Below are 14,238 nucleotides of genomic sequence, written 5' to 3' on the forward strand. Positions count from 1 at the left end.
AGTGTGAGAGGGTGTGAGTGTGTGTGACAGTGTGTGAGTGTGTGTGAGTGTGTATGTGTGTGAGGGGCTCTGTGTGAGTGAAGGAGAGTGTGTTTGTGAGCATGCTGGTTTGAGAGTGGGAACTTGACTCTGAGTGAGTGACTGTGTTTGACGGGGAATGTGCATGTTAGTGTGGGTGGAAGTGTGTGTGGATGTGCAGGTGTGAGTGTGTGTGTGCGAATTGTGTGTTTGAATATGTGAGAGTGCGTGAGTGTGTGTATGTGAGTGAGAGTGTGAGAGATTGTGTGATTCACGATGTGTCTGAGTGGGACTGACAGTGTTTCAGTGTGAGTGTGTCTGTCTATGAGTGTGTGTGTGAGAGTGAGTGTGCACGTGAGTGAGGGGCTGTGTGTGTGTATGCACGTGTGTGTTTCCGTGAGTCTGTGTGTGTGTGAGAGTGTGAGTGTGTTTGGGTTAGTAGGTGTGTGAGTAGGAGTGAGTGTTTGTGAGTGAGTATACAAGACTTGTGTGATTGTGTGAGATTGCGTGTGTGTCATAGTGTGTGAGTGAGTGTGTGTGAGTGGGCGTGTTTCAGAGTGTGTGGGGGTGTTTCTGTGTGTGATTTCGTGAGTGTGTGAGCGAGGTTGTGGGACTGTGTGAGTGTCTGTGTGTTTGTGTGAGTGTGAGTGTGAGGGGAATGGCGTGAAATATGGTACAAGAAAGGGTGCCTGAGAGGTTTGGAATGGAAACGAGCCTTCTCTGACAGAATGGAAAGCAATAGAAGGTGGTGGGAGACGACGGATAGGAGTGCAATGTTGTGGCATGGATTGGAATGTGGTGTATTGTGAAGCAATAGATGGTTTCTGTGTGTTTTGGAAGAGAATGGATCCCTCTTCGACGGAATGAAAGGATTTTCTCGGAATGGAGGGGTGTTTTGTGGAATAAATTGGAATGTGGTGAAATGCGACGCAATGATGGGTGTCTGAGTGGTTTGGAAACGAATGGAGCCTTCCTTGATGGATTGGAAAGCAATGGAACGAGGTGGAATTGTGCGGAAATTACTGGAATGTTGTGGGATGGTGTGAAATAGGATTTAATGCGATGCAATAGAGGGTTCCTGAGTACTTTCTTAGCGAAGGCTGCCTTCTCTCACGCAATGGAACACAACAGAACGTTGTGGACTGCTGCAGAATGGAGTGGAATGTTGTGGAATGGAGTGGAATGGGGAGGAATGTGACGCAATTGACAGTTCAGGGTGTTTTGGAAGCGAATGAAGGCTTCTTTGATGGCATGTAACGCAATAGAATGCGGTGGATGTTGTGGAATTTAGTTTAATTTTGTGGAATAAAGTGGAATGGGTGGAAATGTGACGCAATACAGGGTGTCTGAGTGGTTTGGAAACGAACGGGGCCTTCTTTGATGGAATGGAAAGCAATAGGACATGGTGGAATTTTGTGGAAAGGATCGGAATGTTGTGGGATGGCGTGAAATGCGGTTTAAAGAGAAGCAAAAGATTGCTCCTGAATTGTTTATTAGCGAATGTTGCCTTCTTTGGTGAAATGTGGTGCAACAGAACGTTGCGTATGTTGCAGAATGGAGTGGAATATTGTGAATTGGAGTGGAATGGGGTGTAATTTGATGCAACAGACGGTTCCTTAGTGGTTTGGAAGTGGATGCTGCCTTCTTTGATGGAGGAGAACGCAACAGAACGTTGTGGAATGTTGTGGAATGTTGTGGAATGGCGTGAAATCGGGTTCAATGTGACACGGTAGAGAGTTTCTGAGTTGTTTCTTAGCGAATGCTGCCTTCTTTGACGCAATGCTATGCAACAGAACGTTGTGGAATGGAGTGAAATGTCGTGAAATGGAGTGGAGTGGGGTATAATGTGGTGCAGTAGAGGGAAGCTGAGCGGTTTAGAGTAGAATGGAGACTTCCTTGATGGAATGGGAAACAATGCAACGTGACGGACTGTTGGATAATGAAGTAGAATATTGTGGACTGGAGAAGAATGGGGTTTAATGTGATGCAGTAGATTTTCCTGAGTGTTTTACGAGAATGTCTGTGTGTGCATGTGTATGCTCTTGTGGGTTTGATTGGGTTAGAGTGTGTGAGTGTGAGAGGGTGTGAGTGTGTGTGACAGTGTGTGAGTGTGTGTGAGTGTGTATGTGTGTGAGGGGCTCTGTGTGAGTGAAGGAGAGTGTGTTTGTGAGCATGTTGGTTTGAGAGTGGGAACTTGACTCTGAGTGAGGGACTGTGTGTGTTTGACGGGGAATGTGCATGTTAGTGTGGGTGGAAGTGTGTGTGGCTGTGCAGGTGTGAGTGTGTGTGTGCGAATTGTGTGTTTGAATGTGTGAGAGTGCGTGAGTGTGTGTATGTGAGTGAGAGTGTGTGAGATTGTGTGATTCACGATGTGTCTGAGTGGGACTGACTGTGTTTGAGTGTGAGTGTGTCCGTCTATGAGTGTGTGTGTGAGAGTGAGTGTGCACGTGGGTGAGGGGCTGTGTGTGTGTATGCACGTGTGTGTTTCTGTGAGTCTGTGTGTGTGCGAGTGTGTGAGTGTGTTTGGGTTAGTAGGTGTGTGAGTAGGACTGAGTGTTTGTGAGTGAGTATACAAGACTTGTGTGATTGTGTGAGATTGCGTGTGTGTCATAGTGTGTGAGTGAGTGTGTGTGAGTGGGCGTGTTTCAGAGTGTGTGGGGGTGTTTTTGTGTGTGATTTCGTGAGTGTGTGAGCGAGGTTGCGAGACTGTGTGAGTGTCTGTGTGTTTGTGTGAGTGTGAGTGTGAGGGGAATGGGGTGAAATACGGTACAGCAAAGGGTGCCTGAGAGGTTTGGAATGGAAACGAGCCTTCTCTGACAGAATGGAAAGCAATAGAAGGTGGTGGGAAACGACGGATAGGAGTGCAATGTTGTGGCATGGATTGGAATGTGGTGTATTGTGAAGCAATAGATGGTTTCTGTGTGTTTTGGAAGAGAATGGATCCCTCTTCGACGGAATGAAAGGATTTTCTCGGAATGGAGAGGTGTTTTGTGGAATAAATTGGAATGTGGTGAAATGCGACGCAATGATGGGTGTCTGAGTGGTTTGGAAACGAATGGAGCCTTCCTTAACGGATTGGAAAGCAATGGAACGAGGTGGAATTGTGCGGAAAGGACTGTTATGTTGTGGGATGATGTGAAATAGGGTTTAATGTGATGCAATAGAGGGTTCCTGAGTACTATCTTAGCGAAGGCTGCCTTCTTTCACGCAATGGAACACAACAGAACGTTGTGGACTGCTGCAGAATGGAGTGGAATGTTGTGGAATGGAGTGGAATGGGGAGGAATGTGACGCAATTGACAGTTGAGGTTGTTTTGGAAGCGAATGAAGACTTCTTTGATGGCATGTAACGCAATAGAATGCGGTGGATGTTGTGGAATGGACTTTAATTTTGTGGAATAAAGTGGAATGGGTGGAAATGTGACGCAATACAGGGTGTCTGAGTGGTTTGGAAACGAACGGGGCCTTCTTTGATGGAATGGAAAGCAATAGGACATGGTGGAATTTTGTGGAAAGGAGCGGAATGTTGTGGGATGGCGGGAAATGCGGTTTAAAGAGAAGCAAAAGATTGCTCCTGAATTGTTTATTAGCGAATGCTGCCTTCTTTGGTGAAATGTGGTGCAACAGAACGTTGCGGAATGTTGCAGAATGGAGTGGAATGTTGTGAATTGGAGTGGAATGGGGTGTAATTTGATGCAACAGACGGTTCCTGAGTGGTTTGGAAGTGGATGCTGCCTTCTTTGATGGAGGAGAACGCAACAGAACGTTGTGGAATGTTGTGGAATGTTGTGGAATGGCGTGAAATCGGGTTCAATGTGACACGGTAGAGAGTTCCTGAGTTGTTTCTTAGCGAATGCTGCCTTCTTTGACGCAATGCTATGCAACAGAACGTTGTGGAATGGAGTGGAATGTCGTGAAATGGAGTGGAGTGGGGTATAATGTGGTGCAATAGAGGGAAGCTGAGCGGTTTAGAGTAGAATGGAGACTTCCTTGATGGAATGGGAAACAATGCAACGTGACGGACTGTTGGATAATGAAGTAGAATGTTGTGGACTGGAGACGAATGGGGTTTAATGTGATGCAGTAGATTTTCCTGAGTGTTTTACGAGAATGTCTGTGTGTGCATGTGTATGCTCTTGTAGGTTTGATTGGGTTAGAGTGTGTGAGTGTGAGAGGGTGTGAGTGTGTGTGACAGTGTGTGAGTGTGTGTGAGTGTGTATGTGTGTGAGGGGCTCTGTGTGAGTGAAGGAGAGTGTGTTTGTGAGCATGTTGGTTTGAGAGAGGAACTTGACCCTGAGTGAGTGACTGTGTGTGTTTGACGGGGAATGTGCATGTTAGTGTGGGTGGAAGTGTGTGTGGCTGTGCAGGTGTGAGTGTGTGTGTGCGAATTGTGTGTTTGAATGTGTGAGAGTGCGTGAGTGTGTGTATGTGAGTGAGAGTGTGTGAGATTGTGTGATTCACGATGTGTCTGAGTGGGACAGACTGTGTTTGAGTGTGAGTGTGTCCGTCTATGAGTGTGTGTGTGAGAGTGAGTGTGCACGTGGGTGAGGGGCTGTGTGTGTGTATGCACGTGTGTGTTTCTGTGAGTCTGTGTGTGTGCGAGTGTGTGTGTGTTTGGGTTAGAAGGTGTGTGAGTAGGAGTGAGTGTTTGTGAGTGAGTATACAAGACTTGTGTGATTGTGTGAGATTGCGTGTGTGTCATAGTGTGTGAGTGAGTGTGTGTGAGTGGGCGTGTTTCAGAGTGTGTGGGGGTGTTTTTGTGTGTGATTTCGTGAGTGTGTGAGCGAGGTTGCGGGACTGTGTGAGTGTCTGTGTGTTTGTGTGAGTGTGAGTGTGAGCGGAATGGGGTGAAATATGGTACAGCAAAGGGTGCCTGAGAGGTTTGGAATGGAAACGAGCCTTCTCTGACAGAATGGAAAGCAATAGAAGGTGGTGGGAGACGACGGATAGGAGTGCAATGTTGTGGCATGGATTGGAATGTGGTGTATTGTGAAGCAATAGATGGTTTCTGTGTGTTTTGGAAGAGAATGGATCCCTCTTCGACGGAATGAAAGGATTTTCTCGGAATGGAGAGGTGTTTTGTGGAATAAATTGGAATGTGGTGAAATGCGACGCAATGATGGGTGTCTGAGTGGTTTGGAAACGAATGGAGCCTTCCTTGACGGATTGGAAAGCAATAGAACGAGGTGGAATTGTGCGGAAAGGACTGGAATGTTGTGGGATGGTGTGAAATAGGGTTTAATGTGATGCAATAGAGGGTTCCTGAGTACTTTCTTAGCGAAGGCTGCCTTCTTTCACGCAATGGAACACAACAGAACGTTGTGGACTGCTGCAGAATGGAGTGGAATGTTGTGGAATGGAGTGGAATGGGGAGGAATGTGACGCAATTGACAGTTCAGGGTGTTTTGGAAGCGAATGAAGGCTTCTTTGATGGCATGTAACGCAATAGAATGCGGTGGATGTTGTGGAATGGAGTTTAATTTTGTGGAATAAAGTGGAATGGGTGGAAATGTGACGCAATACAGGGTGTCTGAGTGGTTTGGAAACGAACGGGGCCTTCTTTGATGGAATGGAAAGCAATAGGACATGGTGGAATTTTGTGGAAAGGAGCGGAATGTTGTGGGATGGCGGGAAATGCGGTTTGAAGAGAAGCAAAAGATTGCTCCTGAATTGTTTATTAGCGAATGCTGCCTTCTTTGGTGAAATGTGGTGCAACAGAACGTTGCGGAATGTTGCAGAATGGAGTGGAATGTTGTGAATTGGAGTGGAATGGGGTGTAATTTGATGCAACAGACGGTTCCTGAGTGGTTTGGAAGTGGATGCTGCCTTCTTTGATGGAGGAGAACGCAACAGAACGTTGTGGAATGTTGTGGAATGTTGTGGAATGGCGTGAAATCGGGTTCAATGTGACACGGTAGAGAGTTCCTGAGTTGTTTCTTAGCGAATGCTGCCTTCTTTGATGCAATGCTATGCAACAGAACGTTGTGGAATGGAGTGGAATGTCGTGAAATGGAGTGGAGTGGGGTATAATGTGGTGCAATAGAGGGAAGCTGAGCGGTTTAGAGTAGAATGGAGACTTCCTTGATGGAATGGGAAACAATGCAACGTGACGGACTGTTGGATAATGAAGTAGAATGTTGTGGACTGGAGACGAATGGGGTTTAATGTGATGCAGTAGATTTTCCTGAGTGTTTTACGAGAATGTCTGTGTGTGCATGTGTATGCTCTTGTAGGTTTGATTGGGTTAGAGTGTGTGAGTGTGAGAGGGTGTGAGTGTGTGTGACAGTGTGTGAGTGTGTGTGAGTGTGTATGTGTGTGAGGGGCTCTGTGTGAGTGAAGGAGAGTGTGTTTGTGAGCATGTTGGTTTGAGAGTGGGAACTTGACTCTGAGTGAGTGACTGTGTGTGTTTGACGGGGAATGTGCATGTTAGTGTGGGTGGAAGTGTGTGTGGCTGTGCAGGTGTGAGTGTGTGTGTGCGAATTGTGTGTTTGAATGTGTGAGAGTGCGTGAGTGTGTGTATGTGAGTGAGAGTGTGTGAGATTGTGTGATTCACGATGTGTCTGAGTGGGACTGACTGTGTTTGAGTGTGAGTGTGTCTGTCTATGAGTGTGTGTGTGAGAGTGAGTGTGAACGTGGTTGAGGGGCTGTGTGTGTGTATGCACGTGTGTGTTTCTGTGAGTCTGTGTGTGTGCGAGTGTGTGAGTGTGTTTGGATTAGTAGGTGTGTGAGTAGGAGTGAGTGTTTGTGAGTGAGTATACAAGACTTGTGTGATTGTGTGAGATTGCGTGTGTGTCATAGTGTGTGAGTGAGTGTGTGTGAGTGGGCGTGTTTCAGAGTGTGTGGGGGTGTTTTTGTGTGTGATTTGGTGAGTGTGTGAGCGAGGTTGCGGGACTGTGTGAGTGTCTGTGTGTTTGTGTGAGTGTGAGTGTGAGGGGAATGGGGTGAAATATGGTACAACAAAGGGTGCCTGAGAGGTTTGGAATGGAAACGAGCCTTCTCTGACAGAATGGAAAGCAATAGAAGGTGGTGGGAGACGACGGATAGGAGTGCAATGTTGTGGCATGGATTGGAATGTGGTGTATTGTGAAGCAATAGATGGTTTCTGTGTGTTTTGGAAGAGAATGGATCCCTCTTCGACGCAATGATGGGTGTCTGAGTGGTTTGGAAACGAATGGAGCCTTCCTTGACGGTTTGGAAAGCAATAGAACGAGGTGGAATTGTGCGGAAAGGACTGGAATGTTGTGGGATGGTGTGAAATAGGGTTTAATGTGATGCAATAGAGGGTTCCTGAGTACTTTCTTAGCGAAGGCTGCCTTCTTTCACGCAATGGAACACAACAGAACGTTGTGGACTGCTGCAGAATGGAGTGGAATGTTGTGGAATGGAGTGGAATGGGGAGGAATGTGACGCAATTGACAGTTCAGGGTGCTTTGGAAGCGAATGAAGGCTTCTTTGATGGCATGTAACGCAATAGAATGCGGTGGATGTTGTGGAATGGAGTTTAATTTTGTGGAATAAAGTGGAATGGGTGGAAATGTGACGCAATACAGGGTGTCTGAGTGGTTTGGAAACGAACGGGGCCTTCTTTGATGGAATGGAAAGCAATAGGACATGGTGGAATTTTGTGGAAAGGAGCGGAATGTTGTGGGATGGCGTGAAATGCGGTTTAAAGAGAAGCAAAAGATTGCTCCTGAATTGTTTATTAGCGAATGCTGCCTTCTTTGGTGAAATGTGGTGCAGCAGAACGTTGCGGTATGTTGCAGAATGGAGTGGAATGTTGTGAATTGGAGTGGAATGGGGTGTAATTTGATGCAACAGACGGTTCCCGAGTGGTTTGGAAGTGGATGCTGCCTTCTTTGATGGAGGAGAAAGCAACAGAACGTTGTGGAATGTTGTGGAATGGCGTGAAATCGGGTTCAATGTGACACGATAGAGAGTTCCTGAGTTGTTTCTTAGCGAATGCTGCCTTCTTTGACGCAATGCTATGCAACAGAACGTTGTGGAATGGAGTGGAATGTCGTGAAATGGAGTGGAGTGGGGTATAATGTGGTGCAATAGAGGGAAGCTGAGCGGTTTAGAGTAGAATGGAGACTTCCTTGATGGAATGGGAAACAATGCAACGTGACGGACTGTTGGATAATGAAGTAGAATGTTGTGGACTGGAGACGAATGGGGTTTAATGTGATGCAGTAGATTTTCCTGAGTGTTTTAAGAGAATGTCTGTGTGTGCATGTGTATGCTCTTGTGGGTTTGATTGGGTTAGAGTGTGTGAGTGTGAGAGGGTGTGAGTGTGTGTGACAGTGTGTGAGTGTGTGTGAGTGTGTATGTGTGTGAGGGGCTCTGTGTGAGTGAAGGAGAGTGTGTTTGTGAGCATGTTGGTTTGAGAGTGGGAACTTGACTCTGAGTGAGTGACTGTGTGTGTTTGACGGGGAATGTGCATGTTAGTGTGGGTGGAAGTGTGTGTGGCTGTGCAGGTGTGAGTGTGTGTGTGCGAATTGTGTGTTTGAATGTGTGAGAGTGCGTGAGTGTGTGTATGTGAGTGAGAGTGTGTGAGATTGTGTGATTCACGATGTGTCTGAGTGGGACTGACTGTGTTTGAGTGTGAGTGTGTCTGTCTATGAGTGTGTGTGTGAGAGTGAGTGTGAACGTGGTTGAGGGGCTGTGTGTGTGTATGCACGTGTGTGTTTCTGTGAGTCTGTGTGTGTGCGAGTGTGTGAGTGTGTTTGGATTAGTAGGTGTGTGAGTAGGAGTGAGTGTTTGTGAGTGAGTATACAAGACTTGTGTGATTGTGTGAGATTGCGTGTGTGTCATAGTGTGTGAGTGAGTGTGTGTGAGTGGGCGTGTTTCAGAGTGTGTGGGGGTGTTTTTGTGTGTGATTTGGTGAGTGTGTGAGCGAGGTTGCGGGACTGTGTGAGTGTCTGTGTTTATGTGTGAGTGTGAGTGGGAGGGGAATGGGGTGAAATATGGTACAACAAAGGGTGCCTGAGAGGTTTGGAATGGAAACGAGCCTTCTCTGACAGAATGGAAAGCAATAGAAGGTGGTGGGAGATGACGGATAGGAGTGCAATGTTGTGGCATGGATTGGAATGTGGTGTATTGTGAAGCAATAGATGGTTTCTGTGTGTTTTGGAAGAGAATGGATCCCTCTTCGACGCAATGATGGGTGTCTGAGTGGTTTGGAAACGAATGGAGCCTTCCTTGACGGATTGGAAAGCAATAGAACGAGGTGGAATTGTGCGGAAAGGACTGGAATGTTGTGGGATGATGTGAAATAGGGTTTAATGTGATGCAATAGAGAGTTCCTGAGTACTTTCTTAGCGAAGGCTGCCTTCTTTCACGCAATGGAACACAACAGAACGTTGTGGACTGCTGCAGAATGGAGTGGAATGTTGTGGAATGGAGTGGAATGGGGAGGAATGTGACGCAATTGACAGTTCAGGGTGCTTTGGAAGCGAATGAAGGCTTCTTTGATGGCATGTAACGCAATAGAATGCGGTGGATGTTGTGGAATGGAGTTTAATTTTGTGGAATAAAGTGGAATGGGTGGAAATGTGCCGCAATACAGGGTGTCTGAGTGGTTTGGAAACGAACGGGGCCTTCTTTGATGGAATGGAAAGCAATAGGACATGGTGGAATTTTGTGGAAAGGAGCGGAATGTTGTGGGATGGCGTGAAATGCGGTATAAAGAGAAGCAAAAGATTGCTCCTGAATTGTTTATTAGCGAATGCTGCCTTCTTTGGTGAAATGTGGTGCAGCAGAACGTTGCGGAATGTTGCAGAACGGAGTGGAATGTTGTGAATTGGAGTGGAATGGGGTGTAATTTGATGCAACAGACGGTTCCTGAGTGGTTTGGAAGTGGATGCTGCCTTCTTTGATGGAGGAGAACGCAACAGAACGTTGTGGAACGTTGTGCAATGGCGTGAAATCGGGTTCAATGTGACACGGTAGAGAGTTCCTGAGTTGTTTCTTAGCGAATGCTGCCTTCTTTGACGCAATGCTATGCAACAGAACGTTGTGGAATGGAGTGGAATGTCGTGAAATGGAGTGGAGTGGGGTATAATGTGGTGCAATAGAGGGAAGCTGAGCGGTTTAGAGTAGAATGGAGACTTCCTTGATGGAATGGGAAACAATGCAACGTGACGGACTGTCGGATAATGAAGTAGAATGTTGTGGACTGGAGACGAATGGGGTTTAATGTGATGCAGTAGATTTTCCTGAGTGTTTTAAGAGAATGTCTGTGTGTGCATGTGTATGCTCTTGTGGGTTTGATTGGGTTAGAGTGTGTGAGTGTGAGAGGGTGTGAGTGTGTGTGACAGTGTGTGAGTGTGTGTGAGTGTGTATGTGTGTGAGGGGCTCTGTGTGAGTGAAGGAGAGTGTGTTTGTGAGCATGTTGGTTTGAGAGTGGGAACTTGACTCTGAGTGAGTGACTGTGTGTTTGACGGGGAATGTGCATGTTAGTGTGGGTGGAAGTGTGTGTGGCTGTGCAGGTGTGAGTGTGTGTGTGCGAATTGTGTTTGTATGTGTGAGAGTGCGTGAGATTGTGTGATTCACGATGTGTCTGAGTGGGACTGACTGTGTTTGAGTGTGAGTGTGTCTGTCTATGAGTGTGTGTGTGAGAGTGAGTGTGCACGTGAGTGAGGGGCTGTGTGTGTGTATGCACGTGTATGTTTCTGTGAGTCTGTGTGTGTGTGAGTGTGTGAGTGTGTTTGGGTTAGTAGGTGTGTGAGTAGGAGTGAGTGTTTGTGAGTGAGTATACAAGACTTGTGTGATTGTGTTGGATTGCGTGTGTGTCATAGTGTGTGAGTGAGTGTGTGTGAGTGGGCGTGTTTCAGAGTGTGTGGGGGTGTTTTTGTGTGTGATTTCGTGAGTGTGTGAGCGAGGTTGCGGGACTGTGTGAGTGTCTGTGTGTTTGTGTGAGTGTGAGTGTGAGGGGAATGGCGTGAAATATGGTACAACAAAGGGTGCCTGAGAGGTTTGGAATGGAAACGAGCCTTCTCTGACAGAATGGAAAGCAATAGAAGGTGGTGGGAGACGACGGATAGGAGTGCAATGTTGTGGCATGGATTGGAATGTGGTGTATTGTGAAACAATAGATGGTTTCTGTGTGTTTTGGAAGAGAATGGATCCTTGTTCGACGGAATGAAAGGATTTTCTCGGAATGGAGAGGTGTTTTGTGGAATAAATTGGAATGTGGTGAAATGCGACGCAATGATGGGTGTCTGAGTGGTTTGGAAACGAATGGAGCCTTCCTTGACGGATTGGAAAGCAATAGAACGAGGTGGAAATGTGCGGAAATTACTGGAATGTTGTGGGATGGTGTGAAATAGGGTTTAATGCGATGCAATAGAGGGTTCCTGAGTACTTTTTTAGCGAAGGCTGCCTTCTCTCACGCAATGGAACACAACAGAACGTTGTGGACTGCTGCAGAATGGAGTGGAATGTTGTGGAATGGAGTGTAATGGGGAGGAATGTGACGCAATTGACAGTTCAGGGTGTTTTGGAAGCGACTGAAGGCTTCTTTGATGGCATGTAACGCAATAGAATGCGGTGGATGTTGTGGAATGGAGTTTAATTTTGTGGAATAAAGTGGAATGGGTGGAAATGTGACGCAATACAGGGTGTCTGAGTGGTTTGGAAACGAACGTGGCCTTCTTTGATGGAATGGAAAGCAATAGGACATGGTGGAATTTTGTGGAAAGGAGCGGAATGTTGTGGGATGGCGGGAAATGCGGTTTAAAGAGAAGCAAAAGATTGCTCCTGAATTGTTTATTAGCGAATGCTGCCTTCTTTGGTGAAATGTGGTGCAACAGAACGTTGCGGAATGTTGCAGAATGGAGTGGAATGTTGTGAATTGGAGTGGAATGGGGTGTAATTTGATGCAACAGACGGTTCCTGAGTGGTTTGGAAGTGGATGCTGCCTTCTTTGATGGAGGAGAACGCAACAGAACGTTGTGGAATGTTGTGGAATGTTGTGGAATGGCGTGAAATCGGGTTCAATGTGACACGGTAGAGAGTTCCTGAGTTGTTTCTTAGCGAATGCTGCCTTCTTTGACGCAATGCTATGCAACAGAACGTTGTGGAATGGAGTGGAATGTCGTTAAATGGAGTGGAGTGGGGTATAATGTGGTGCAATAGAGGGAAGCTGAGCGGTTTAGAGTAGAATGGAGACTTCCTTGATGGAATGGGAAACAATGCAACGTGACGGACTGTTGGATAATGAAGTAGAATGTTGTGGACTGGAGACGAATGGGGTTTAATGTGATGCAGTAGATTTTCCTGAGTGTTTTAAGAGAATGTCTGTGTATGCATGTGTATGCTCTTGTGGGTTTGATTGGGTTAGAGTGTGTGAGTGTGAGAGGGTTTGAGTGTGTGTGACAGTGTGTGAGTGTGTGTGAGTGTGTATGTGTGTGAGGGGCTCTGTGTGAGTGAAGGAGAGTGTGTTTGTGAGCATGTTGGTTTGAGAGTGGGAACTTGACTCTGAGTGAGTGACTGTGTTTGACGGGGAATGTGCATGTTAGTGTGGGTGGAAGTGTGTGTGGATGTGCAGGTGTGAGTGTGTGTGTGCGAATTGTGTGTTTGAATATGTGAGAGTGCGTGAGTGTGTGTATGTGAGTGAGAGTGTGTGAGATTGTGTGATTCACGATGTGTCTGAGTGGGACTGACAGTGTTTCAGTGTGAGTGTGTCTGTCTATGAGTGTGTGTGTGAGAGTGAGTGTGCACGTGAGTGAGGGGCTGTGTGTGTGTATGCACGTGTGTGTTTCCGTGAGTCTGTGTGTGTGTGAGTGTGTGAGTGTGTTTGGGTTAGTAGGTGTGTGAGTAGGAGTGAGTGTTTGTGAGTGAGTATACAAGACTTGTGTGATTGTGTGAGATTGCGTGTGTGTCATAGTGTGTGAGTGAGTGTGTGTGAGTGGGCGTGTTTCAGAGTGTGTGGGGGTGTTTTTGTGTGTGATTTCGTGAGTGTGTGAGCGAGGTTGCGGGACTGTGTGAGTGTCTGTGTGTTTGTGTGAGTGTGAGTGTGAGGGGAATGGGGTGAAATATGGTACAACAAAGGGTGCCTGAGAGGTTTGGAATGGAAACGAGCCTTCACTGAAAGAATGGAAAGCAATAGAAGGTGGTGGGAGACGACGGATAGGAGTGCAATGTTGTGGCATGGATTGGAATGTGGTGTATTGTGAAGCAATAGATGGTTTCTGTGTGTTTTGGAAGAGAATGGATCCCTCTTCGACGGAATGAAAGGATTTTCTCGGAATGGAGAGGTGTTTTGTGGAATAAATTGGAATGTGGTGAAATGCGACGCAATGATGGGTGTCTGAGTGGTTTGGAAACGAATGGAGCCTTCCTTGACGGATTGGAAAGCAATAGAACGAGGTGGAAATGTGCGGAAATTACTGGAATGTTGTGGGATGGTGTGAAATAGGGTTTAATGCGATGCAATAGAGGGTTCCTGAGTACTTTTTTAGCGAAGGCTGCCTTCTCTCACGCAATGGAACACAACAGAACGTTGTGGACTGCTGCAGAATGGAGTGGAATGTTGTGGAATGGAGTGTAATGGGGAGGAATGTGACGCAATTGACAGTTCAGGGTGTTTTGGAAGCGACTGAAGGCTTCTTTGATGGCATGTAACGCAATAGAATGCGGTGGATGTTGTGGAATGGAGTTTAATTTTGTGGAATAAAGTGGAATGGGTGGAAATGTGACGCAATACAGGGTGTCTGAGTGGTTTGGAAACGAACGTGGCCTTCTTTGATGGAATGGAAAGCAATAGGACATGGTGGAATTTTGTGGAAAGGAGCGGAATGTTGTGGGATGGCGTGAAATGCGGTTTAAAGAGAAGCAAAAGATTGCTCCTGAATTGTTTATTAGCGAATGCTGCCTTCTTTGGTGAAATGTGGTGCAACAGAACGTTGCGGAATGTTGCAGAATTTAGTGGAATGTTGTGAATTGGAGTGGAATGGGGTGTAATTTGATGCAACAGACGGTTCCTGAGTGGTTTGGAAGTGGATGCTGCCTTCTTTGATGGAGGAGAACGCAACAGAACGTTGTGGAATGTTGTGGAATGTTGTGGAATGGCGTGAAATCGGGTTCAATGTGACACGGTAGAGAGTTCCTGAGTTGTTTCTTAGCGAATGCTGCCTTCTTTGACGCAATGCTATGCAACAGAACGTTGTGGAATGGAGTGGAATGTCGTTAAATGGAGTGGAGTGGGGTATAATGTGGTGC

This window comes from Manis javanica, chromosome 8 (assembly GCF_040802235.1).
Source record: "Manis javanica isolate MJ-LG chromosome 8, MJ_LKY, whole genome shotgun sequence".
NCBI lineage: Eukaryota > Metazoa > Chordata > Mammalia > Pholidota > Manidae > Manis > Manis javanica.